The sequence below is a fragment of the Pristiophorus japonicus genome, chromosome 11 (assembly GCF_044704955.1).
Source record: "Pristiophorus japonicus isolate sPriJap1 chromosome 11, sPriJap1.hap1, whole genome shotgun sequence".
NCBI classification, from domain to species: Eukaryota; Metazoa; Chordata; class Chondrichthyes; family Pristiophoridae; genus Pristiophorus; species Pristiophorus japonicus.
The window spans coordinates 50,567,073-50,593,875 of NC_091987.1; the positions used below are offsets into that span (position 1 = coordinate 50,567,073).

General features: G+C 41.5%; 1 protein-coding gene across 1 annotated transcript in view; it reads left to right on the top strand.

Annotated features, from left to right (window-relative positions):
* Positions 1-26,803, top strand: part of lsamp (limbic system associated membrane protein) — a 1,086,137-nt gene that overhangs the window by 994,231 nt on the left and 65,103 nt on the right. The gene's annotated exons all lie outside the window — the stretch shown is intronic.

Consider the following 26,803-nt stretch of genomic DNA (forward strand, 5'->3'; position numbering starts at 1 on the left):
GGGTGCAGGTTCTGACCCCAGTCCAAATCTTAACAGGGATGCTACCCAAGATTATCCAGCTTAATTACAATCCAGCAGATTTACATTCTAATTAATGAGGCAGTGCATTATTACAATTATAAATGTAATAATTTAATACTTACTCTTGCGGATGCCACCAGACTATTCCAGCGCTTGCTGCACTAGTTTGCCTCTCTCACGTCATGGGCTGCCGAAGTTACCACTTCAGCGATGTCCGCCCATATTCCCTGGTATATCCGGGGGGGGGGGTTTCCCACGCCCACCCCGTGTTAATTGGTCCACCTCGTGGACCAGAGCTTCGTTGGCTTCATCAGAAAAGGCTTTCGCCCTCCTTCTCCCTGCAGCCTCCGCAACACTCTCTCCCAACTCCTCATGTTTCATCTCCATTGCCTCAACACAACCTTCCTTCTCTCTCTCCCTCACTGATAACCCCTGACCTCCTGAATCGCGGGAATAGTTCTTTGCCTGAAAAAAAACACGCGCATGCGCAGAATGACCATTGCTATGGACATCGGCCTTGCATACTGAATATCTCCCTATTGTCCATTTCACATTGCTAAGGTTATCGGCCAAATTAAAAAGGCGAAACTAGCAGTTTTAAAAATGGTCGCTATCTTGGCGATCCTAAAAAATAAAACAACCACTAATGCAGGGAATTTCGACCATTTTTGAGTGTCTTGAAGTCGTGAAAGGCGCTATCTAAATGTTAGTCTTTCGTTCTGAAAAAGGAATGGTCAAATTCCTCTCCAAAGCAACTAAGTTTTTTAAACAAAAAATTATCTGAATGAAAATTGCTCTTAAGAATTATATACCTTCTATTATTGTAATTTGATACAAAAAATTGGCACACAAGCCAATTTATTGTCAAGGGATGTATCCGTATTGATACAACAATTTTGATACTTCTTCAAAAAGCCAAGTGCGATTTAATGACAAATTTAGTATAGACAGATCTAAAAGTGATGTGTCATTCGTGTCTGAGTTCATGTTCACTTTGTAATTGAAACTCACTAAATGAATACTCAACTTAATGAGATACTCTTCATACTGGGTCTACCAGTAGGATAATAGCCATAGATGTGTTTGAAAGATTTGTGCTACAGGACCATATGGATGATAAGCAAAATAATTTTCCACATCAACCCAGCTATTGTTGGCCTTTAATCTTCTTTGATTTGAAAACAACGGTTTAGACTACTTGTAGAGCAACAGCAATGAAAATGATGGCAGAAGTTCACTTACAATTGAGGCTAATTTTACCGCCATTTAGTTAAACGGCAAATAAAGCAACAGGTAATTGCATTAAAGATCGCTCCATTTTATTACTGAATTTTCCTTCTGCATTTTTCTATTCCTGTAACAAAAATAACATGTAATCACCCTTCATAACCAGGACTGACACTGTCACACCTCTTTACTGCAAGCAATTCTGTGCATATGGCATTATAAACCAATGCATCCTGTGCGAAGCTTGCACTCCTGTGACTTGAGGACTCACAAACACCTCATGTTATAGTACTTCGTCTCCCATTGTTTTGAATGGGAGTTTGAATGGGGCTTTGGTGAGACCATGGAGTACTGTGCATAGCTTTGGGCTCCTTATCGAAGGAAACATATACTTGCCTTGGAGGCGGTGCAAACACTCTCAAAGGCTCAAAGGGCCATATGGCCTACTTCTGCTCCTAATTCTTATGTTCTTATGTTCTTATTACCCTGTCAATCCCCCTCAAAATCTTATATGTTTCAATGAGATCACCTCTCATTCTTCAAAACTTCAGAGAGTATAGGCCCAATCTACTCAATCTCTCCTCATAGGACAACCCTCCCATCCAGGGATCAATCTAGTGAACCTTTGTTGCACCACCTGTAAGGCATGTATGCCCTTTCTCAGAAAATGAGACCAAAACTGTTCACAAATATATTATCCCACACAGCAGTTTTTATTGAAGAATTGTGTTTGTGCAAATTGTAAAAGATATAGCACATAGCGGAGGAAATTCAACACGTTGCACCCATTTTACAGTTGCAGTTTAGCAGTGCAACAGGCCACGCCCAATCTGAGCATAAATTCAGGCCACTGTTGAATTTGTCAAAGTCTTTTTTATATGGTCCCGATCGCCGCCTGGAATGACTACAGGCCTCATTTCAATATAGAGCACCCATTTCACGGCCCGCTTGTGAAATTTGTTAAGTCCAGTCAGTGGCTTAAGCTCTGACTAGTTTTTCCTGACATACAGCGGCTTAACCAATGGTCCTTAAAGGGACTGCTGGAAGTCACCGAAGAAACCACTAGGTAAGTTTTGTATATTACCACAATGTGGAGCTAGGAGGAGCAGGAATGCTCCTCCTGCTTCCGCATTAATACTGACTCTGCCAGCCTATGCTCCCACAACTCCTTGGACTTACCTGTGGATCGCTTCCAGTGAGGTAGCTGGCACAAATTGAAGCAAAGTACAAACTGCCTGTGGAAACACGACAGGCATCGGGAGCTCACTGCAATTATTAAAACAAGTCCGAGGCCCAATTCTTGCCAAGACTCGGGCCTTCCAGTTCAGGCACATGCTGGAAGCACCTCAGCGGTTATCTGCCTCAAAAGGGGCATTCATGAATTTCTACTCCATAGTTCAAATTCTAGTCTAGATGGAGGCTGAATTTCAATAGGTGAGACCTTAACAAGTACAGAGAAGTTGCACTGAAACTGCAGAGATTTACCAATTCTGTGGAGTGAGGACTACACCAGGATAATTGAAGTTGAAAATTGATATAAATGATTTATATTTGGTCACTGAAAATGGGCAAAAACTCATGAAATATGTCCTCTGATACTTCTGTGAAATATATTCTTTGACAGTTTCGTGAAATATATTCTTCACTGTTCTAATACTGTACCTTCAGGCAGGGCTGAAAATCTGGAGATGCTTAGGATTTCTAGTGAGCTAATTGTCAGTTGTAATCAGCTTTAGCTCAATTAATATTTAATGTGGTCTTAAAAGCCAAGATAAAACAAAAACTCTTCAAACCATCGGCTTTACACATTTAGTGCAGAAGATGCTAAAATGTTTCTTTCATCAACTGGCAGTTTTGGATTTCGTGTCATGTTTACAGATTGCAACAGCCTGCCTGCCTTCCTGCCAGACTACTGGTTCCCTTCGATCACAGAAGGGAGCTGGAAATTGGAAAATCCACAATGTTTCAGATTCAAAGGCTAAGCTTTGAACTTTGTGAATTGGCATGAATTGAAATACGCTTCCTTTGGTGTGAATCACTGTTGATCAAAGTGTGATTTACTGATTCCTGCTGAGTACAAAATATCACAATTACACAGGTCACAAAATGACTGCCGGTGTTTGGTTACATCTGCACATCCTCCTAAATTTCTGGATGATAATACTGGATAGTATTGGATGGAATTTAAAACCCTCTGTCTAATCTCAACTGCATCTTCTAACAGGCGAAAGAGTAACAGTTCACTTGATTGGCACCCTACTGTAAACATTCACTCCCTCCACCATCGGCGCACTGTGGCTGCAGTGTGTACCATCTACAAGATGCACTGCAGCAACTCGCCAAAGCTTCTTTGACAGCATCTCCCAAACACGTGACCTACCACCTAACAGTACAAGGGCAGCAGGCACATTGGAACACGATCACCTGCAAGTTCCCCTCCAAGTTATCCATCATCCTGACTTGGAACTATATCGCCGATGCTTCATTGTTGCTGGGTCAAAATCCTGGAACTCCCTCCCTAACAGCACTGTGGGAGTACCTTCACCATACGGATTGCAGTGGTTCAAGTCGGCGGCTCATCACCACCTTCTCAAGGCCAATTAGGAATGGGCAATAAATGCTGGCCTTGCCAGCAATGCCCACATCCCAAGAACGAATAATTAAAAAATTCTCGATGCTAGTTTGAGGAATATTTGTAAGGTGTATATCCTGCTCGGTCTCCCCATACATCCCAGATGGGGCACTTTACTTGGCGGGGGAGGGGGGGTGCGGTGGGGAGGTGGGGGCTCTGTCTTTCTGGGAGCTGATTTGTTGCATTACAGAGGTTTCATATCAATCATAGTGTTTTGTTCTATCACCATAAAAATGTGAAGTCAGATTCATCTCTCTGTTGCTGTAGTTCAGGAAATATCTTAATCTGTTTGCATATGCTTTTGACAATGCTCATTGGCCACTTCAATGAGAATATACTGGAAATTATACTCTTAAATTGCGTGGCAGGCCAAGTGATATTGAGATGCAATTGATTACCCCAAAATTTTCTGGAATTACAATGAATGGCCATGTAAATAACAGTGAAATGCCAGCTTTCCTCAGTTGGTAACACACTCATATCTGAATCACTTAGTTGCCGGATTCGAACACATGAACATCTAATCTAGGCTGGTACTCCAGGGCAGAGGACCAAGAAAGCTGCATTGTCAGAGATGATCTCCATAAAATGAAATGTTAATCCAGCTGTCTGTTCCGGTGATTCAGGTGAACATTAAAATGTCACTATTCAAAAAACAGCAGGAGTTCTCCTAATATCCTGCCCAACAATCTTTCCTCAATTAGCACCACCAATAGCAGATTAACTCATGAAATACTGTTTACTTGTTTTGCGCAAAAAGGTTGTCATATGAGCAGTCACTGCATTTTAAAGCAATCATCGTCATAGGCAGTCCCTTGAAATCGAGGAAGACTTGCTTCCACTCTAAAAGTGAGTTCTCAAGTGACTGAACAGTCCAATACGGGAACTACAGTCTCTGTCACAGGTCAGACAGACAATTGTTGGAGGAAAGGGTGGGTGTGGAGTCTGGTTGCTGCACGCTCCTTCCACTGTCTGCGCTTGTTTTCTGCATGCTCTCGGTGATGAGACTCGAGGTGTTCAACACCCTCCCGGATGTTCTTCCTTCACTTAGGACAGTCTTTGGCCAGGAACTTCCAGGTGTCAGTGGGGATGGTGCATTTTATCAAGGAGGCTTTGAGGGTGTCCTTGAAACGTTTCCTCTGCCCACCTGGGGCTCGTTTGCCGTGCAGGAGTTCCGAGTAGAGCGCTTGCTTTGGGAGTCTTGTGTTGGGCATGCAAACAATGTGACCCGCCCAACGGAGCTGGTCGAGTGTGGTCAGTGCTTTGATGCTGGGGATGTTGGCCTGATCGAGAACACTGACATTGGTACATCTGTCCTCCCAGGGGATTTGCAGGATCTTGTGAAGACATCATTGGTGGTCGTTCTCCAGCGATTTGAGGTGTCTACTGTATATGATCCATGTCTCTGAGCCATACAGAAGAGTGGGTATCACTACAGCCTTAAACAGTGTAGACCATAAGCTTGGTACCAGATTTGAGGTTTGTTAAAACAATAAATTGTATGTGAAGCACATAATTTCACATCTTTCCTTCTGGAGGTGCTGACTTAGGTTGGGCTATGAATCCATTGGTATTGGCTCCCCTCCTTTACCTTACCCAACTATCTGTTCTTCAAGTGCGACCCTAGAGAGTAAGTAGCTGAAGTTATTCAGCTGCAGGGAGCATCACAGCTGAGCTTGATCCTACACTCACCAGACATCTACACGCACACTTTTCAACAAGGGGCCATCAGCAATAATTTCTATAGTGTTCTGCACATACAGACTTGAATCAGGAACTGGAACCCTGGTTGCTTTTTCTCCTTTCTAGTCATGGAGCACTAACGCTAACAGTAGCAGCCTATCAAGACCTCATCTGAGATCAACTAACCTAGCATAGCGAATACAGTTGGTGAGTTTTCAATAATTGAGGCATCAAGGGAGTACTTGGTGTACTTTTAATTGTAATGTAAGGGTTGCCCAAGTGTATTATGACATCTCACTTTCTGCAAATCAGTACAGTGGACAAATAATTAAAGTTATGCAACAGTTATGCCAAAATGTAATTGTGTATCATCATTTTGGCTGGAAACTGCTGTAATGTGTATTTTGGATGAAATGATATGCATTTAACAGGAAGTTCGAGCTTACTGATTCATCTAACAAGAATGCTGAAAATTGGAAATGTATCAGGATTCTCAATTTCTATTCACTTACATCAGATAGCTACTGCAGTGAGAGTCTCTATATCATTAATACTTATGAAGTGTACGTTGGTCCTTTTGATTTATCATTAAAAGCTTTGTGGAAAAAGAAGTGTTAAATGATCTCACTCAATGGCTAAGCATTTATGATGAGTAGTAATTCGCTGCACATCACCTTTAGGGGCTTTCTTAAAGTAAGGATTGACTTTTCACAATAATACTATTGACAGAGCTCCATTGCATATTTAGAACAGTGACAGGATGTTGCTGGATCACATCAGTCATGATGATCCCTTACAGTGTGCTCAGTTCCACGGGTAGCACTGATGTGGAAGAGGTACACAGCAAATGGGAATACTCTTGGCTGTTTGCTTGCCTGTCTGTGGACTGTTCACAGTGGTGACCCAGGGCTCCATGAAGTGCTTCTCTTTGTTACTCATAGAGCTACCTTTTCCTTTAAAATAGAGCTTTCTAATGGCCGGATAAAGTCAGTTACAATCATGGGTCTCTGTATCTATTTAGTGATGATGTCTTTGCATGCAACACCCAATTGATTAGTGAAGTGTCGTCAGTGAAAACCAGGAGCTGGCCTACTGAGGATCCAAGCAGTACAAGTCAAGCCTGTAACATCTTTTTGCTGTTTACTTTACAGTAAACAGGTATTGAATTCTGATCACTTTGATTAAATGTCTAATGGAAAATATAATCCGTGTAAGGCACTGATATGCCTGAGTTTGTATACAGCCTTTGCTCATGACTTCATTATCATTTATTAATATAAGTGTCTGTTAAGTTGAATTAACAGGTGATTGTTCCATTATTGTGTCACTGTGCATGGCTATGTTCTGATGTATTGTCTGCTGTTCGTCCCGGTCAAAACAGACTTCTGTCTTCTTTGGGTAAAGATGTGCAATGATTTGACTGCATGAATTGTTTGCTGTACACAAGTACAAGATAGCTTAAAAACATGAAAAATATTTTTGTTTCGAGAAGTGATCATACTAAGTTCAACCAAATGATCGCTCTGTGCCAGCAAGAACTGGCTTTAAACACAACTTTGAAATGGTTACGGGCTATTAGTGTAATATTAAAATTTTAAGCACATTTCAGTGATTGTATACAGAACAATTTGGATATATTTCTGAGGAGATGTACAGAAAGATTAAATATTTGAGTCCAATAAACGGTAGTGTTTTGGTTGCTACATTGCAGCACTTTGCATCTTCCATTTTCCTGAATGATGATTGGTTACTTTGCAAACTCTTCCTGGCTCTCATTGTGCACTATCTTAGCCAATTTTCCTACTGGGAAATGTGTTGGATTTCTCACCAGTAAAAACAACGCCGTGATATAGACTTTGACATAACATTTGATATCCCGTGTGAGCCAGCAACAAAAGATTTCATAAGTTAAGGTGTCAGAAGTCTGATTGTTTGTCCATAAAAAAATCTGGACCTGGTTTTATATTGTTTGTACTATTATTAAACTTGTAGATTGTGGCAAAAATGTAGTCAATCTACAGAGCAAAAAGGAACCTTATTTTAATAATGAATTAAGAATGGAGAGAAATTGATATTGCCTGCTTTGGGGAATGAAGTGGAACACAAGTTTTTCATAGATCCATCACCAACATCACCACAACCCCTGTGTATCCTTTTATGCTGTTTAATGGGTTTCCCTGACTTTATACATAGATCATTTTTCAGGATCAAGTCAAGGTACTACATCACCAATTTATATTCTAACTTTCTATCCGTAAAGATATTTAAAATTTAAAGGAATATAGCCATTTAAAAATGTATGTGAGCAAACCCATAATCTCCCAATAGCTTGGAGGCTATTTATTCTACGAGGCATACCAAAAGTGTTTGAGCACTTAACTCCAGCAGAAGCGACACCGGCATTTAGTTGCCATGTTTGTTTTGTGCTAGTTTAGATTATACAGCAAGATAACAGCAGCAAATGGGGCGAGAGGAACATGAGCACAATGACTGGCAAATTACACCAATGAAAGCATTCTATAAAACTGGGCCCTCTGTGTTCATTTGTGTTCAGCGTTGTATCATGGCAGCATGATGTATGTATAAATGTCCTTTTTCCATTTTTTTTTACCATTTCCTTCCATAGAAAGTATCCTGCCAACTATTCCAAACCCCATTCAAGGTCAGTATGGATTAGTCATGATTCTAGACATTTCTGTTAGATTAGATGGCAGTAGAAATATCTTTTAGCAGGCTTTGTGCTGTAGATTATTAACATACCAAAGATGCATTTCAACAAATACTGATTCCTGTTGATGGAATGAAGCTATAGAGTTGCCCTTGGAATACAAAAAGAACCATTTGTGGAGCTCTTATAATACAAGTGCATGAAGTTTAACTTTGTTTTCTTTAACAGTAATCACTATTTGATTTATTACACTCTTGGGCTATGAAAATCAGGTACCTGTATACTAAGAAAGGTTATTGCAAGGCAGTCTATTGAAAACCTCCACTGCTACTTTGTATTTGCTAAAACATTTTCAGCGGAGCATGAATTCCAATTATGTACTATCTCACTAACTCATTGATGAGCCCTAGTATGGCACCACTTGCTGTGACTCACAGCTGTTCCTTGCAGTATCAATAATGATGCCATCTGGTGCATCCCCAATATTATAAGTCACTAACCAATTTCCTGTGGTATTGCTTGTAGGTAATCTGGGCCCAAGAGTATAACAGTAATGTTTAGCTGCTAAGACAGGCCTCTTTTAGCCTACTGCCGTAGGTGGTCCTGTTGGGAAGTGGTCTCAATAAGAACATTCTGAGGTTTCAATAAGCACATTCGGAGATCAATTGGGACTAATGGCTGCGCAGTGTTTTTGCACATTGATATAGTGATTGTAAGTTTCTGGCTCCTGCCCTTAGGAAGAGCCCAGATTGCCAGGGTCAGGAAAAGAAGGGTGTCTGTCTGTCTGTCTGCCTGCCTGCCTGCCTGTCTGTCTGTCTGTCTGCCTGTCTGTCTGTCCGTCTGTCGGTGCACCCGTCCATCACATCACATCACATTTGAAAATGTTGTAAGTATATAAAATGGAAAGAACGCTTTCCATTCTCATTGCACCTTTCCTTATTATTAGAAGGGGCTTTTCTAAAAATGTATTAATTTGTAGCCACTAACCGATATTTTATAAGTATTTTTACTCGAATCACTTCCACCTACCCAAACTGTTTTTGAGAGTAGAAAGAAGTCTTATGAACTCACAAGTTGCTACATGGAGAAGTTACGGGTCAAAGGAAGTGACACCACACTTTAGCTGTGTGTAGGACTAGCCAATGAGATAGGTAATGGCAAATTTGAAATCTAATTTCACAAAATACTCAGAACTTCAAAGCAGAAAGCACACTGTCAAGTACAATAAAGTAATATCAGTGCCTCCACAAGTGTCTTCATAAAATTAAAGCTCACAATGAGGATTAGAGTAAATGGCATCTTTCAAAATGAATGAGTCATTTGATTGAATTATTTTTGTTTGAATGTAACATTTTGTTTGGTCATTATTCATGTCCTAGTACGTAGGTGTGAAGATTAATTATACAAAATAATCACGGGTCTTAATAGTTCAAAGTTATCATCCAAATATGGTCATCTTCTAACCCAGCTCTAGATCTATGTCAGTGGAAAGATTAGATTAGAATGGTTGTAGTTTTTTGTTGTAATGTATGAATCCTACTGTCAAAATTGGTGCCTGGAGCAGATGATTGTGAAAGCTTTAGTAGCATTGGACTTAGTCAGTCTTTCATTGCAATTCTAGCCCAAGGGTGTAATAAAGACTTAGGTTGTTCACTCAAACCACTGTTAATAGTCTATTCACAGGTGGGCTCCCCTGGATGTCTTTAAATCTATTGTTTAGATAACCCCTATAGCTTAGAAAAATCATGACAAAACTTTTAATTGATCTCTATCGATGTTCATTTATCCTCAGATTTTACCTTTTGTTCAAAACATATCGTCATCATCAAATCTTGCTGTAAAACCAAGAATATGATAGTTGACATCCACACATCCCACAGTCATTTGAATGATTTGCTTAGCTTGGAGTGAACAATCTTAATCTTAGTTCTGATGAAAGGTCATCAACGTGAAAGGTTAACTCTGTTTCTGCCTGACCTGCTGAGTATTTCCAGCATTTTCTGCTTTTATTTCTTCATCTTAGTCTGTAGTGTTGTCTATTTAAGAGTTTCGGAGATTTTCATTCTCAAACTCGATCCTGTATAGACCATTCTTTTTACCATAATCAGCGAGAACTACCTCTATCTTAAAAAAACAATTGAGCTCAGAGTGAGAATCGAACACACCAGTGAGTGGAAATAATCGCAGGTGTAGGCTGCCTAAACTAACACTGACTTATTCCAAAATAATTATCTTCTAAGGTCAACCACAAAAAGGAAAGTGGGGTAAGATTTCAGCATAGCCAAACCTCGATCTGTGAGCTCTCAGAAACACACCTTGTACTTGAACTACGTAAGGAAATGCAAGGCAGAACCTCTACTTGCCCTCTGAGTTTTTCCTGGTAGACAGCATTTTTTGTGGAAATTATCGTTGTGCTGCTATTCTTTTTTCCTTTCCCTCACTTGCCACTCTCCTGCATATCTCCTCCTCTAGCTAAAAGGCTGCCCTTGTCTGGCCCACAGACTTTATGCTTATTATCAATTGTTGCCCATTGTTTTGCTTTCTTCTCTTTCCTTTCCATGAGATGCTCCATGTAGCTAGTCTGGACAACAGTTTTATCAATTCACCAGACTGAGATGCAAGCTGCTCTGGCCTCTGAACAGGAGCTAAGTACACTACTAGTTCCGCCTGCAGATATCTTTTGAGCTCAGCTTCTGCAACTAAACATAATTCCAAATTTTTCACATTTATGAGATGCATAGCTGCCTACCAGCAGTTTTCCATTTAAAAATAAGTTGTACTCTTATCGAAAATGAAGACAGTGATAAGGCATGTCACATGATATTATTTGCATGGTTTATTAGGATACATGAAAATGGTTTATGCAATATTCACAAAGGCAAAAACTGATAATGGCAAGACAATAGAGTACTTTTACTAAAGCTAGAGTAGTTCTACTTGATGGTGCAGAGTGCAACTCCATCTCTGACACAGCTCTAGTGCATCTCCTGATAGTTGAATGTGAACAGGGTGCGTTACTGCTGTCAGATAGTGCCTGGCCAGAGGTGTCCTCCTTCTTTCTTTTAATTGGGGTGAGTTGACTTTCTGTCCTAGATGTGCTATCTCAAATCAGTTACATACTTTGATTAGTCTTGACATTTCGTTTGATGTTTCCTACTTTCTTATATTTAGCTGGAAAAACAGAACTCTTGACAAGAGATTGCATATATTCGCAATGAGCAGAAATTATGATTTAAACCACAACCTAACGCTGATTCTTAGTCTAATTAACTTCAGTTCGACCATGTTTGCTAGGCACTGGGATTCAGCCTGAGACCGAGCATTTATAAAGTCAGTGTGCGGATATTATGTGGCAGGTGAGAAACCAGGTGTCATCTTGGTTTACCATTTAGGACAATAAATCTAATGTGTACCGTAACACTTTTTACAGTGAAAGCAGAAATGAATCTGATATGCTCACTTGCATTGCCTGAAAAAAGAGCACTGGTCTTTTAAGCTGGATCCCGGGAGCCTGGCATCAGTGAGCCAGTCCTAGTATGTATGTTGTTAAATCCGGTTTTCATGGGCCCAGGTCCACAGGTCTACCAGCCTACTGAAGCTGGATCTAATAGCATACAATCTTTCGAAGAGTATCGTCATCATTACAGCTGTGTTGATGGGGTTGTGGCGGAGCGGGGCGGGGGGTGGCACAGTGGTGGAGGGAAGAACAGGACAACAGTCTGGCACAGAGAATAAAATAGGGCATAAATAACTAAATGGAAACCAATCCATCTTACTTTCTGTGATTTAAAGTTTGATTTTTATGTTTCAGAAAACGTTACTGCAAAATAAATTGGTTTTCACCATTTCAAGGTGAAAATCCCAGAGGATGCTCAAACATTTAACACTCAGCAGCAAACCAGTGTTCATGGATTAAAAAGCTGTAACATACAGATAGCTTCTCTCATACATGCCAACTGTTCCAATGGTACACAGCGAATCAGCATTTTGCAGCCAGTGTCCCTTGTTCACATTTACCAGTAAAAATCAACATCGGTAACAAACTTCCCATATTCCTTTCCATTGCTGCACAAGCCTCTGTCATTTAGTTTTGCTGCGCAAGTGTTATTGAGCGACAGGCTCACAGGCAAGACAGATTACTGGAGAGAGTTGGTGGAGAGGGCGAATGGGGTAGGAAATTCAACCCGATTCTGACTGCAGCAGAAGCTTTTGTGATGTAAAGCAATCCAATGAATGTGATTGAACTGATAGTTGCAATATAATTAAAATCATTAATTCATCAGGTAGATTAGAAATGTTTATTGCAATGAATGAAAAATATATTTATAGCGTGAACAATATTAATTGTCATGTGACTAAATTAAATACTTAGTGTGATTAAAACAAAAGCAATTTCAGTTAAAAGTTAATCTGCTGCAGTCAGAGTGCAGTAAAATCCCCGACCTGGTCTTTTCCCTCTCCTGAATGACCAAGAATCTGCGCCACTAAGCAGGGGAGCCTGGTGATGTGGCAACATGTGCACAGAAAGAGTGTGTGTTGTGGGGAGTGTCAGACATTTAAATCTATGCTGATTTTTACTGTCAAAATGGAGAAAAGGATCCTAGATCCAAAATGTAGGCAGTTGCCATATATGGGTCAAATTTCAATTAATAGCAACTGGATTCTGTAACATAAAATCTCAGCGGGTCAGGTTAGGCTGACATTGTATTGAAGGTTAGACCCCTAATCTATTTTTTGATTGTAAATACCTGTAACCTCCCTAGAATAAATTCCTTTGGATTCAAAAGCAGAATTACAATGGAGTCCAAAATGTTGGCTTATGCACCAAATAAATAGTGCCAAATAAAATCTAAATTTTCCGCATGGATTCCTCAAGAAAATAAATATGTTTCACTGCAAATCAGCTTTTCACAAACTCACTTTTGTGTACTTTCTTTTCCCTATAATACAAATGATGAAATGTTGAGTCTGTACTTTCAGTGCAATCATTTTTTTTCATGTGTCATACGCCTATAATTAGAGCTGTTTGTTGAGTTGCAACTTTTCTGAAGCTGTTATGTCAGATTATGCTAGTTTTCTAGATTGGCCTGCCTGCTTTCTCAACCTCAAAACTTTAGAACAGAGAAGGAAATGAAGCACTCACCAGCTATCTATTTGGGAGGTGCTCATTCCTTCGGGTGAGCCTACATCAGTAGCGTGGTCAGTAACTAAAATAGGACAATGAGGCTTCAAATAACATTTCAGGCGTCAGTTGATTTTCTGTAATTTATCCAAGTTTAAATTTATTATTGAAGAAAAGGCTAATTTTCTTTTGGCATGATACCTTCCATAGGGTCTAGTTAAGAAAATAAACTTCCAACTACTGTAAATTAAAGCAAGTTCCATGGGGAACATGATATATAAATGCTACCTACATTCTTCATGGCTCACAGCATGGCTAGCATTCAGTGACTGTGTGTAGAATAGGTTATTTGGGTAGGAGCAATGTTTTACTCCTGATTGTGGCTTCCTGTTCCCTTCCCACAACAGGGCCCATTGTTTGTCTCAAAAATTAAAGTAACGTGTCTGAGAGGTAACTTTAACCATAAATTTCACATTCATTGACTCTGACATCCTCGATCTGGCATCTAATGTTGCGCTTAACCTGAGCACTACTGCCGCTGTTGGCCGTGACTTTAGAGGTAGTGCTGCAAGGTAAATTGGGCAGTCCTGCTGTCACCAGTGACAAAGAGAGGCACCTCAACATCTGTTTTTTCTCATGCCCACATATGTGGCTGCCAGCATAGGTTGCTGCCAACTACCAATTGTTCTAGCTACAGGTGGGCTCAGCATTCAGCTCATTAACATTAGTTAATTATAAGCTTGTACATATTACAAGGAATTACACATTCTGAAGCATTTGTGTGATGTGACAGTAATATCAACATCAGCAATGCAGACCCACAAAACACCAGGGTTTTCTGGAAAGTCATCTTAAATTAAATTATCTGTATGCTTGGTGAAGTGAAATCAAACTCTATTTATAAAGAGGACATTTACAACTTCATTACGCATAGCAAATCTTTCACCATGTTAGGTCATTTTCACTATCCACCGCCTACTCTAAATCATACTGCATAGCTATCAGTGTTTTAAACAGCAAGACAACCTCAGGATTCAGCATATAAATACTTTGCATTTATTTAAATCACTGGCTGAGCATCTCAACATGTTTTGCCATTAATGGCTGTCCCATTTGCTCTGTAGTGGCAAACAACACCATCTATTGGCAGTATCCATGTACTGACGCTTTAAAAAGGACAAAAAGTGTCGCAGTATTTGATCTTTTTCCCTTCATTCTATAAAAGCCCTGACTATTGCTGCAATACAGTTGCATGGGTGCTGGTCACCCTTCTATTCATTGTGACCATTTTTCATTAATAATCACAGGCAGTGAGTGTTGCACTTTGAAGGGCATCACAGCCACACTGATCCAGTTTCTTACCCGACATGTGCACACACCACGATTTTAATGGGCACCATAGTCTTGAAAATATTTTACACATTTTTTGCTTCTTTGTTTGCAAACACATGTTGCAGTCATGTAAGTTGCATCGAAAAATATCTTCACGTCACCTGTTCAAGCACAAATTTTTCTCCTTTCAAAACAAGCAGACAATGTTTGCCAAACACTTTCATTTAAAAAGGATGCTGAATTATCCAGTGGAAAGGAGGCCATATTTGCTGCATCAGAAAATAGTGAAAGTAAAAACTGCCAAGTAAAAAACCGTCAAAAACTTGTGACTCCACGGCACATGCATAGAATCAAAGAAGTTACAGCATAAAAGGAGGCTGTTTGACTCATTATGCTGGCGCCAGTGCCAGTTCTATACCTGAAACTACCTACTTTAACTGACTTCCCTGAATGTCTCCCAATATTTTTTCATAATTCAGATATTTATTCAATTCTGTTTTAATCAGCTCTGCTTAAAAAGCCACTTGTGATACAGGTACAGCATTCTATGATCTGTGTGAAAAAATGTCTTCTCTCTTGCCTTTCATTCTACTGGTGATAATCCTGAATTCATGCTGCCTTATTACTGATTTAACAACCAGTGAAAATCATGGCCCTAAAATTCCGGTCGGAGGCTTCATTTGGACGAATGCCTCCGACCGGAGAATTTTTCTGAAAGTACCTGGTGGTCCCGGAGGAACGTGGAATTCCATTGGGGAGGCCTTCTTTTCCCGCGCTGCAAAGCGCGCTCCCGTCCTCCAGGTTCCCACGCAGAAGATGCAGTCACGTGTGACTGCTCAACCAATCAGGTAAAATATTCTCAATTACTAGCAATGGGAACTCCACATCTACGAGTTCTCATGTCCATAGTTTAGCACATACACAGGGTCATTCAGATCAATTTCCTGTGACACAGTGGCGTGACCATCGTTTACATTTTGTTGCTACCGCCTGCTCTCCACCTGATCATGCAGTTTGGGGTGAACCAGCGAGAGTCTGGTTTTAAGTGTCCTTTTCATGAGTAGCTCAGCCGGGGACACCCCGTGAGTGAGTGGGGTCTCGTGCAGTAGCTGAGCAGTACGCGGGACAGGTGGGTTTGGAGTGAGCCTTCTGTGACTCGTTTGAGGCTCTGTTTGATTGTTTGTACTGCCTGCTCTGCCTGCCCATTGGAGGCTGGTTTAAACGGGACCGAGGTGACATGTTTGATCCCATTGCAGGTCATGAGTTCTTTAAATTCGGCACTGGTGAAACATGGCCCATTGTCACTGAGCAGTATGTCAGGCAGACCGTGGGTGGTAAACATGGCCCTCAGGCTTTCAATGGTAGTGGTGGCAGTGCTTCCCGACATTATTTCACATTCAATCCATTTTGAAAAAGCATCCACCACCACCAGGAACATCTTACCGAGAAACGGGCCCTCATAGTCCACATGGATCCTTGACCATGGTCTGGCGGGCCAGGATCACAAACTTAGTGATGCCTCTCTGGGCGCGTTGCTCAACTGAGCACACGCTGCATTGCCATACACAGGACTCTAAGGCAGAGTCGATACCGGGCCACCACACGTGGGATCTGGCTATCTCTTTCATCATTACTATACCCGGGTTTGTGCTGTGGAGATCCGAGATGAACGTCTCCCTGCCCGTTTTGGGTAGCACTACACGGTTGCCCCACAACAGGCAGTCTGCCTGAATGGACAGCTCGTCCTTTCGCCACTGGAACGGCTTGGTTAGCTCTTGCCTTTCAACGGGAATGCTGGCCCAGCTCCCATGCAGTACACAGTTTTTTTTACTAGGGACAGCAGAGGATCTTGGCTGGTCCAAGTACTAATCTGGCAGGCCGTGACAGGTGATTTATCATTTTCAAACGCTTCCATGACCATCAACAAGTTTGCAGGCTGCGCCATTTCCACCCCCGTGGTGGGCAATGGTAGCCGACTGAGAGCATCCGCACAGTTCTTGGTGCCTGGCCTGTGGCAGATGGTATAGTTATATGCTGATAGCGCTAGTGCCCACCTTTGTATGTGGGCTGAGGCATTAGTATTTATCCCCTTGTTTTCAGCAAACAGGGATACGAGGGGCTTGTAATCGGTTTCCTGCTCAAATTTGAGGCCAAACAGGTACTGATGCATTTTCTTTACCCCGAACACACACACACTAATGCCTCTTTCTCAATCATGCTGCAGGCCCTCTCGGCCTTAGACAAGCTCCTGGAGGCATAGGCGACAGGTTGCAACTTCCCCGCAATGTTAGCTTGTTGTAATACACATCCGACTCCGTACAACGATGCATCACATGCTAGCACAAGTCTTTTACACGGATTATACAATACAAGCAGCTTGTTGGAGCATAAAATGTTTCTGGCTTTCTCAAAAGCAATTACTTGGTTTTTTCCTCTTACCCAGTTCTCACCTTTACGCAATAACACATGTAGGGGCTCTAAGAGTGTGCTTAACGCCGGTAGGAAGTTACCAAAATAGTTGAGGAATCCAAGGAACGACCGCAGCTCCGTGACGTTCTGTGGCCTGGGCACGTTCCTGATAGCCTCTGTCTTGATGTCTGTGGGCCGCATACCGTCTGCCGTAATCTTTCTCCTCAAAAACTCCACTTCTGTTGCCATGAAGACGCATTTCGACCTATTCAGCCGCAGCCCTATGCGATCCAGTCACTGGAGGACCTCCTCCAGGTTTTGTAGGTGCTCGACGGTGTCCCGACCCGTGACCAATATGTCGTCCTGAAAAACCACCATGTATGGTACCGACTTGAGTAGGCTGTCCATGTTTCTCTGGAAGATCGCTGCAGCCAACCGAATTCCAAACGGGCATCTGTTGTAAATGAACAGTCCGTTGTGTGTGTTGATGCAGGTGAGGCCCTTTGAAAACTCCTCCAGCTCCTGCGTCCTGTTGGCCAAAGTCAGGTCGAGCTTGGTGAACGTCTTGCCTCCTGCCAGCGTCGCAAATAGGTTGTCTGCCTTAGGTAGCGGGTATTGGTCCTGTAGCGAGAAACGATTAATAGTTACTTGATAATCGCCGCAAATCCTGACCGTGCCATCACTTTTGAGTACTGGAACAATCGGGCTGGCCCACTCGCTGAATTCCACTGGGGAGATGATGCCCTCGCTTTGCACGCTGTCCAGCTCGATTTCCACTCTCTCCCTCATCATGTGAGGTACCGCTCGCGCCTTGTAGTGAATGGGTCGTGCCTCTGAGACCAAGTCAATCCACACCTTTACCCCGGAAAAGTTTCCAATGCCTGGCTCAAAAAGGGAAGGAAATTTGTTAAGAACCTGGGTATATGAGGCCTCATCGACATATGATAGCGCTCGGATGTCATCCCAGTTCCAGCGGATTTTGCCCAGCCAGCTCCTTCCAAGCAATGTGGTGCCTTCGCCCGGGACAATCCAGAGTGGCAGTTCGTGCACCATGCACCTTGACCATGGCGCTGCCCAGGACAGTGATAAACTCTTTGGTGTACGTTCTCAGTTTCGTGTGGATGGGGCTCAGGGCTGGTCTGAGTGCCTTGTTGCACCACAGTCTCTCAAATATCTTTTTACTCATGATGGATTGGCTAGCGCCAGTTTCCAGTTCCATGGCTATGGGTAAGCCATTCAATTTTATGTTTAGCATTATAGGTGGACATTTCATCTCAAATGTGTGTATCCAATGTACTTCAGATCTGCCTCCTCTCTCTGAGGCTCGAAATTGCTTTGATCCACCATGGACCGATCTTCCTCTGCCACGTGGTGGTTAGCAGGTTTTGCAGAGCTTGCAGCTCGTTTGCAAGCTCGTTGGAGGTGCCCCATTGTTCCACAGCTCTTGCAAACATACCCTTTGAAGCGGCATGAATAGGCTGAATGGAAGCCTCCACAATGCCAACAAGATGTGAATTGCCTTGCATTCATCCTTTGTTGTGGACTCTGAGTCATCTGGGTCACCTGAGGTATGCTGGCAGTTGCAGACTCGTGGTTTCTGCCCTGTACATTTCTGCTCGCAAACACAGTTCCAGTTAATTTATGAACATTGCTTGCACTTGTGTGCTGAGAGATTTGTTTGGTGTTCTCACTGGTGGACATAAACACCTGTGCTATCGCAATGGCCTTACTGAGGGTCAGTGTCTCGACAGTCAAAAGTTTTCGTGGAATGGTCTCGTGGCCAATGCCCAGTACAAAAAAGTCTCTGAGCATTTGCTCCAGGTTGCCATCAAACTCACATTGTCCTGCAAGTCACCTTAGCTCAGCGACGTAGCTCGCCACTTCCTGACCTTCAGGTCGCTGGCACGTATAGAACCGATATCTCGCCATCAGCACGCTCTCCCTCGGATTAAGATGCTCGCGAACCAGTGCACACAGCTCCTCATACGACTTATCTGTGGGTTTCACTGGAGCCAGAAGATTCGTCATGAGGCTGTAGGTCGGTGCCCCACAGATCGTGAGGAGGACCGCTCTCCTTTTTGCAGCGCTTCCTTCTCCGTCCAGCTCGTTGGCTACAAAGTACTGGTCTAGGCGTTCAACATAAGCTTCCCAGTTCTCACCCTCCGAGAACTTCTCCAGGATTCCCACAGTTTGCTGCATCTTTGCGTTGAATTTGTATACTCGTCGCCAGTTATTGTGTTCCAAACACAGATGAGATTATACACAGGGAGGTTAAAGTAACAGTGACCTCAGTCTTTATTCAGACACTCCAGAGTGAGGAACAGGTCTTAGGGGCAGGCTTATATACAGTGCTCCCAAGGGATGCTGGGATCCCTTGGAACTTCAGGGGATGCGCTCCCTGGTGGCGGAACATGAGAGTGCATGCTTTACAGATACACAACAGGTTTCTGATGGAATTTTAAATAAGTCCTGAAGGGGGCCCCATCAACTGAACCCATCCTTGAAAACTACAATGAAATTAGTCAAGCATGACTTGCCCTTTATGAATCCATGCAGACTTTTTGTGATTAGCCCATGCATGTCTAATTGCCCATTAATTTCATCTAATATTATGGACTGTAGCAGGTAGAATTTCCTGAGAATTTTCATCCATGTAATTTACACGTGTAATCAGGGCATAAAGCAAATACCTGGCGTAAAAAATTCGGGAAACTCAGGTGGAAATGTGTTATTCATGTAAGGATACAGCACACAAATTTCTTCGCTCTTTTATGGCAGTCTGTCGATCTGTACCCCCAAACGCATCTTGGCCCATTATAATGGCTCTGCCTCAAGTCGAAAAAACTGTACACACAAATTTCCCGCAATTACACAAAATTAAACCCAGAATTTTAGGTTTTATGAGGGTTGGTTTTATGAGGGTTTGTTTTATTTCTCCCATCACTGAGACCTGCTCTGTATTTTCTGCTTCTTTGACTGCATTTTTATGGCATCAGTATAAGTCATAATAAAAATTAAAACCATTCACAATTGCATGTTTTTAAATATGCTGTGCAAACTAAAAGGAACATGTGATGTGATTTGGTACTTTCCTCGGGCTCCAATTATTTACACTGATTTCTGCTTATTTCTGCCCATTTTGCAGTTGTGTGTTAATGAGATTGGCAAGAAATTTGTATGAATCAGACATCAGCAAAATGGGTGCATGAAAGGCCCAATTATGGGTGTAACTTTCCAATTACTCCCCTATAGGGAATTCCACCCCTAGAAGTTTACACACAACCGAGTTAAGAATAACTGACTTGTAGTTTCTCGGCTTATCCCTTACCCCTTTTTTAAGCAGTGGTGTGCCAATTTCCTGTCCAGTGGCACATTTTCCTGTTTCTAAAGATATTTGGAAAACTATGGTTAATTCCTCCACTATGACCTTATTGAATTCATTCAGCATTCTGGCATACATGTCAATTAAGCCTGGTGACGTTTCTACTTTTAGACACATTACATTTTTTAATACAGTTTCTTTTTGAGTATCTGGTTCCAGTAGTGGGTCTTTAACATCTTTCTCAGGTACTCCGACAGTCCCATTTTCAACATACTGTGTAAAAACGGAGGCAAAATACATACTAACCATCTCCAATATTGCCTCACACTCAAGTACAAGGTGCCCCCTTTATATCTAAGTGACCCTACCCATTCTTTAACTATCCTTTTACTTCCCAGCTCCGATGGGCGGGCCACATCGTCCGCATGCCCGACACAAGACTCCCTAAGCAAGTGTTCTACTCGGAGCTCTGACATGGCAAGCAAGCCCCAGGTGGGCAGACAAAATGTTTCAAGGGCACCCTCAAAGCCTCCTTGAGAGTGCAACATCCCCACCGGTACCTGGGAATCCCTGGACAAAGACCACCCAAAGTGGAGGAAGAGCATCCGGGAGGGCGTTGAGCACCTCGCGTCTCATCGCTGAGAGCACACAGAAATCAAGCACAGATAGTGGAAGGAGCGTGCGGCAAACCAGGCTCCCCACCCACCCTTTTCTTCAACCACTGTCTGCCCCACCTGTGACAGAGACTGTAATTCCCATATTGGACTGTACAGCCACCTGAGAACTCACTTTTAGAGTGGAAGCAAGTCTTCCTCGATTTCGAGGGACTGCATATGATGATGACTTCTTATGTGTTTTCAATATCTTAGTGTGAATTTCTATAGCAGATGCTTGCATCACAACAGAGCAGTCAGTAATTGACAATATGACAAGAGCCAATGGATATATTAGAGAACAACAAAATCAAGTTTTATTGGTGATAGAAGAAGTGATATTTATGGATCGGCCAGCTCAGCCCCATAAATGATACATACTCTGATACAAATGGCCCATGTATCCTGTACAAGTGGCCTAGTGTTTGCTGTAGAATACATGTTTCCGTGGCACTATCTACACAGTGTGTGCTATAAAAACTAAATGAAGCAAAGCAGGAAATCAAGCACCAGAAGGTGCTGGATAAAAATGAGGCTTGCTGATGAAAAAGAAAGTAATTACTTTCTGCATGGCTCTGTTGGAAGAGTGGCCTCATTACCTAGGCTAACATTGACTCCAACTCAAACATAGTGCTCACGGATGAGTAAACCAGCAGCCAAGCCGATAAAATATGGTTTGGATAACAAGGTCTAACATTTGCAGTTTCTGGAATATATGCCAATCGGCAGGAATTTAAGCAGAACTGATACGGTTTAAAGTTTCAGCATTCAGGGTATACATATAAAGTTGGGGAAAATAAGTGCTCCTTGTCAGTACTGTGATTCTTGACCCCAAACCAATAAGGTTCCAGTTGGATTTCTTGTATCCTGACAAATATCCTAAAATACACATGTATTTTGAGTCCTGCAGGCACCCATCGCACATTTGACCTTAGTTTTGGTCAGACATAAAAGATATTTTAAACTCTCTTCCCTTCCATTTTTCAAGTTATTTTCTACTATACCCCTCCATTCACCTGCATCATTTCACAATTAAGAAGGCAGGCATTTTATCTGCTTGCAAGCTTCTACCAGTCCTGCTCTTTAGCTGGTCACTGGGTAGCATATGACAGTAATACAGTGAATCCATCCCTTCATACAGAGTATTGCATATTGGAAGCAGTGTTCGACCATTCAACAGCAGCTTTTTAAATTGCATTAAACAAAATGATACTGGCAGCCTGGTAATACTCTGTGCTGCAGATGCCAGTTTGTACCTGCAGTTTTCCATCTAATGAGTACTCAATTTTCACTGTTTCATGTGGAGGAGGGAGGGATCGAACCACTCAGAGATCAGTCAATGCTCCGCAAGGATGAAGAGAAAATTCAGCAGGGGAGTCATTTTCACCTTTCCAGTGTTCTCTGCACTCATGATTCAGTCACGAGTTCCACAATTTGCGGGCAGTTTTTTTTTAAAGCTTACACACATCACACTGCACACTTAAACAGAGTTCTTTTTAGATATTTAAATTTTATGTTTGAAGCGTTTGAAAAGCTTTCACAAGTTGCAGGACATGTGAATAAATCACAAATATTGACAATGTTGCCGTTCATAAGCATTTCCTAGTGATCACCTTAAGAGCAACATAGTCAGAAGCCTGGGCACTGTTGGAAGGTGTGTGGTATTAATGGGGGAATCTTAAGGGAGAGAAAAAATTAACAAAGATTGTGAAAGAAAACAAACTGCTGCATTATTTAAAACCAACATGAGGCATCATGATAGCGGAGGCGGATGTAGGTTGGATTCTATACTCTGATGACAGCTCCAGTTCACTGCAGAAAGCAGAGATCAGGTACCTGTCTGCAGCAGGGAGGGAAAATAGGAAGCAGTCATCCTCAGTATGCTATGGAGTGCTTGCCTGCTAGTGGCTAGCTCACAGTGGCATTGGCTGTGACCTAGGTGTAGGCTACAGGTGCTGCACTACCTGAAGGGACCTGGGAAGTTAAAAGAAAGATTCACAGTTCCACAAGCATAACTAAATAAACACAGCATGAAAAGGATCTTTCAAAACTCCCAGCCTCCATCATACAATCGATATTCTGGAGTTGATATGTGCTCCCGAGTAATATTTAAAGCGTATCTAGAGATCAGGTTAGAATAAATAACTCTGCAGGTCCAATGATATCACTGTTCAAAACGTGCACAATTTGCTGTTCCCCAGCTGCACAGCTGTTGAAGCAGGATATGAGCTGCTTGCTTCAAAGGTAGTGCGGTACAGTCATTAGTGGCAGTCACATTCATTTGATAAGGGAGCACATCACATAGAAAGGAGAGGAGCTGACAGATCATTATTGCTAATGACCTTTAACTTGCTGAGGGCTAAAGCGGGTGATTCTTGCATTAATTAAAATGGGAATTTGAAGTGTTAGCAGCAATTCCAAATTTTCGAGTGGAACAAAAGAGACAACCTGTTGTGACAAGATGGCAGCACTGGATGGCACTCTTAGCAAGTCTGAGAATACAAACACCAGAGATAAAAAGGTTTTTAAAAAAAAACTGCAAGCACTAAACCTGTGAAATAAAAACAGAAAATACTTGAAATACATCGCAAATCCTTCATCACCTGAAAAAAAGCTGAGTTCTGACAAAGGGTCTATCTGAAATGTTAACCTATATTTTATGTTTTCAGATACTGATCGATCTGCTGTTTATTTCCAGAATTTGCTGTTTTTAAAACATAACCTCTGACTTAATCTTCTAAAAATGTGTATGAATTTTTTCAGTTTGTCTGATATGACATCTGTAATAATAAGTAGAGCAGATACACTTATCAGCTAATAATACTAAAAAATTACAACTATCTGGAGAAAAACTGAAATGTCTAATATGCATTCATTGTTAGTGAAACCCCTCTGTAAGGAAGATGGTCTCACTGGTGAATTGCTCTGATGAATTTCATCCAGAGCTAGGTTTTGTATTAAACCCGTAGATAAGTATTTCTGCCATAGTTATCTTCCTGTGTCACGTTGTTGGCTCCCATGGGTTAGTTATTCCTTTACCAGTTGATTGTACCTAGTTTCTTTGCCTTTCATCACTCTTCTTTTCTACTCGGACTGATGCATATCTGATATTTAGCATCTGCAAAGTTTGTTTTAATCTGTATCTAAAACTCTTTGTAAGGTTTAACTTTCAGACATTTCTGAGTCTGATTTAGCACAGAAATGTAGCACCCAAAAGTTTTTTTTAAACCTCTTTCTAAACTGCTCTGTAACTGTCAGACACATTAATCTTTTTTCCACAAATCAATCATTTTTAACTGTCTACTGAAATAGTCGCTTGACAGAACTGAGCCTTTCTATTCTGTGACATTCAGTTATTAATTTTCCTGAATCTGGCACTTTCTTACTCCATTTTCCTATATCTTAGAGCTCAAGCAGTTTTTGGTTTCAGTGATGGATCTGATCTGGTGAATTCCCTATCACAGGTTAATGACACATGATGCTGTTCCCTTCACATTAGATTAAAAATATTCTGTCCATTTTTAGCGAGTCTTAATCCATTCATCTTCCTGATGGAAGCCTCATTTTAAGGACTTATTTCCCTCCTGACATGCAGAGAGGACTTCTAGGTGATGCATTTTTGTTCTTCCAAGTATGTGAGGTTACAGAAAATGTATTACATAGACCTTCAATTGGATGAATGTTGTGATACTCCATGGCTTCTACAGCCTTCAACAAAGATTACTGGCTCCATTTCGCACTAATTGTAAATAATTAAAATGGTGGATAGTTAAATAAGAGTTAAATATACTCAAAGTGGAATTCTCATGCTCCACATTATCTCTATATCGATAATGAGTTCAACATTTGTATCAATAGTGAAGCACAGGAAGTTCCAAGGCTATGATTGACAGCTGCAGTGTAGAATTAGGATGACTACATAGTAAAGTGCATATTGATTTTGGCCCGAAGACTTTTGTCTATATTACTGACCATAACAACGTTCATTAAATGGTGTTAGAAATAGAAGTAACTCACTGTGATTCCACCAGAATGTTTCAGAAAGTGATAAAAAAATAAGGAATGTTTGAATCAAGAAAAGCAAGCTTCCTCCAGCCCATGTGATTTTCAGCTAAATTGACAAATAATCCAGATGTACGGAGAAAGAACCATTTCTTGCCCAAGTGTTCAAATTCCAGAACAAAGGCAAACAGTGGCTGCAAACAGCAGATAAAACGAATGGTGACTCATATGAAGGTCACATTCTCTCACTTTCAATTGTTGAATCTGTCAAAGATTAGTTTGCCAACAATTTATATTTCAACCTGCTCAAAAACAACAAGTAGGACAGATTGCAGCTTGGCAATGGTGCTACAGTCAAGGATCTATTCAAGAAGAAATGCTAATAGAATGTGTGAAGATCCAAGTGGGAGAGAGCTTCAGGATTCAAACATTTTCATCGCTCATGTTCAACAAAACAGAATTGAATCCACGGGGATAAAACATTAATGTTAAAAACCTCAAGAGGAACAGGAAGTTCAGCATTGATGCCAAGCGAATGCCGACATCATCTACAGTCATCCAACAAGTGCATCTTGAATCATGGAAGATTCATCAAAACTCACAAAACAAGATGTAGTGGTGAAGTATCAGGATGTCTTCAAAGGACAAGGGAAGTTAGAAATCACTCTGCACCGTCACATAAATCTGCAGGTTCCACTTACATAGCTGCTAGCAAGAAAACTACTTTTAGTTTCAAGAGAACTTGTCAAGATGCACATTAATGAGTTTGTTGATATAAAGTTCTTGTACTGGTCAGTGTCGCGACAGACTGGATCAGTTCAGTCGTGGTTGTGATACAAGGGAATGAACCAAAGCCACTTAACAAAACTTTCCACGCTCGTTACTTTTTACTTTGCATCATAGATTACTTTGTGCCTGAACGAGCAAATGTGAAACGGTTCATGGTTGAGGATGCAAAAAATGGGTCTGTCATATTCATCAGTTGAAGAATCGAGGATGCTGACTACCTTTTCAACACTGTTTGGGAGATACAGATAGTCGTGTAACTCTCCAGCTCCTGATGAACTTCACAGAAAGCTTCATGAGATACTTGAAAATCTGGAGCCAGTCGCTGTTGTGGCAGATGATATTTTGGTCTCTCGTACAAATGTTGTAAATTAAATAATAATAATTGTGCCTTTGTTGTCAAGGGAGTCCATCCTGGCTGTATACAAGCACCCAATGCACAAGGATAATTTATTTGTTCAAATAATATCCGATCCATGAGACACCCAGTGTAGAACAGCTGTTCAAAGAGGAAGTATCAAACCGATGACTATCTGATTCCCACTCAGTTTGAATCCAATAGCAGAGGGAGTCACTGAGTTTGATTCATCTTCAATATTTGTTCAATTACATTATCAGTTGCTAGGTAACATAAGAACATAAGAAATAGGAGCAGGATTAGGCCATTTGGCCCCTCGGGCCTGATCCGCCATTCAATAAGATCATGACTGATCTGATCTTGGCCTCAACTCCACTTCCCTGACCGCTTCCCATAACACTTGACTCCCTTATCATTCAAAAATCTGTCTATCTCCACCTTAAATATATTCAATGACTCAGCCTCCACTGCTCTCTGGGGTAGAGAATTCCAAAGATTCATGACCCTCTGAGAGAAGAAATTCCTCCTCATTTCTGTTTTAAATGGGCGACCCCTTATTCTGAAACTATGTCCCCTAGTTCTAGATTC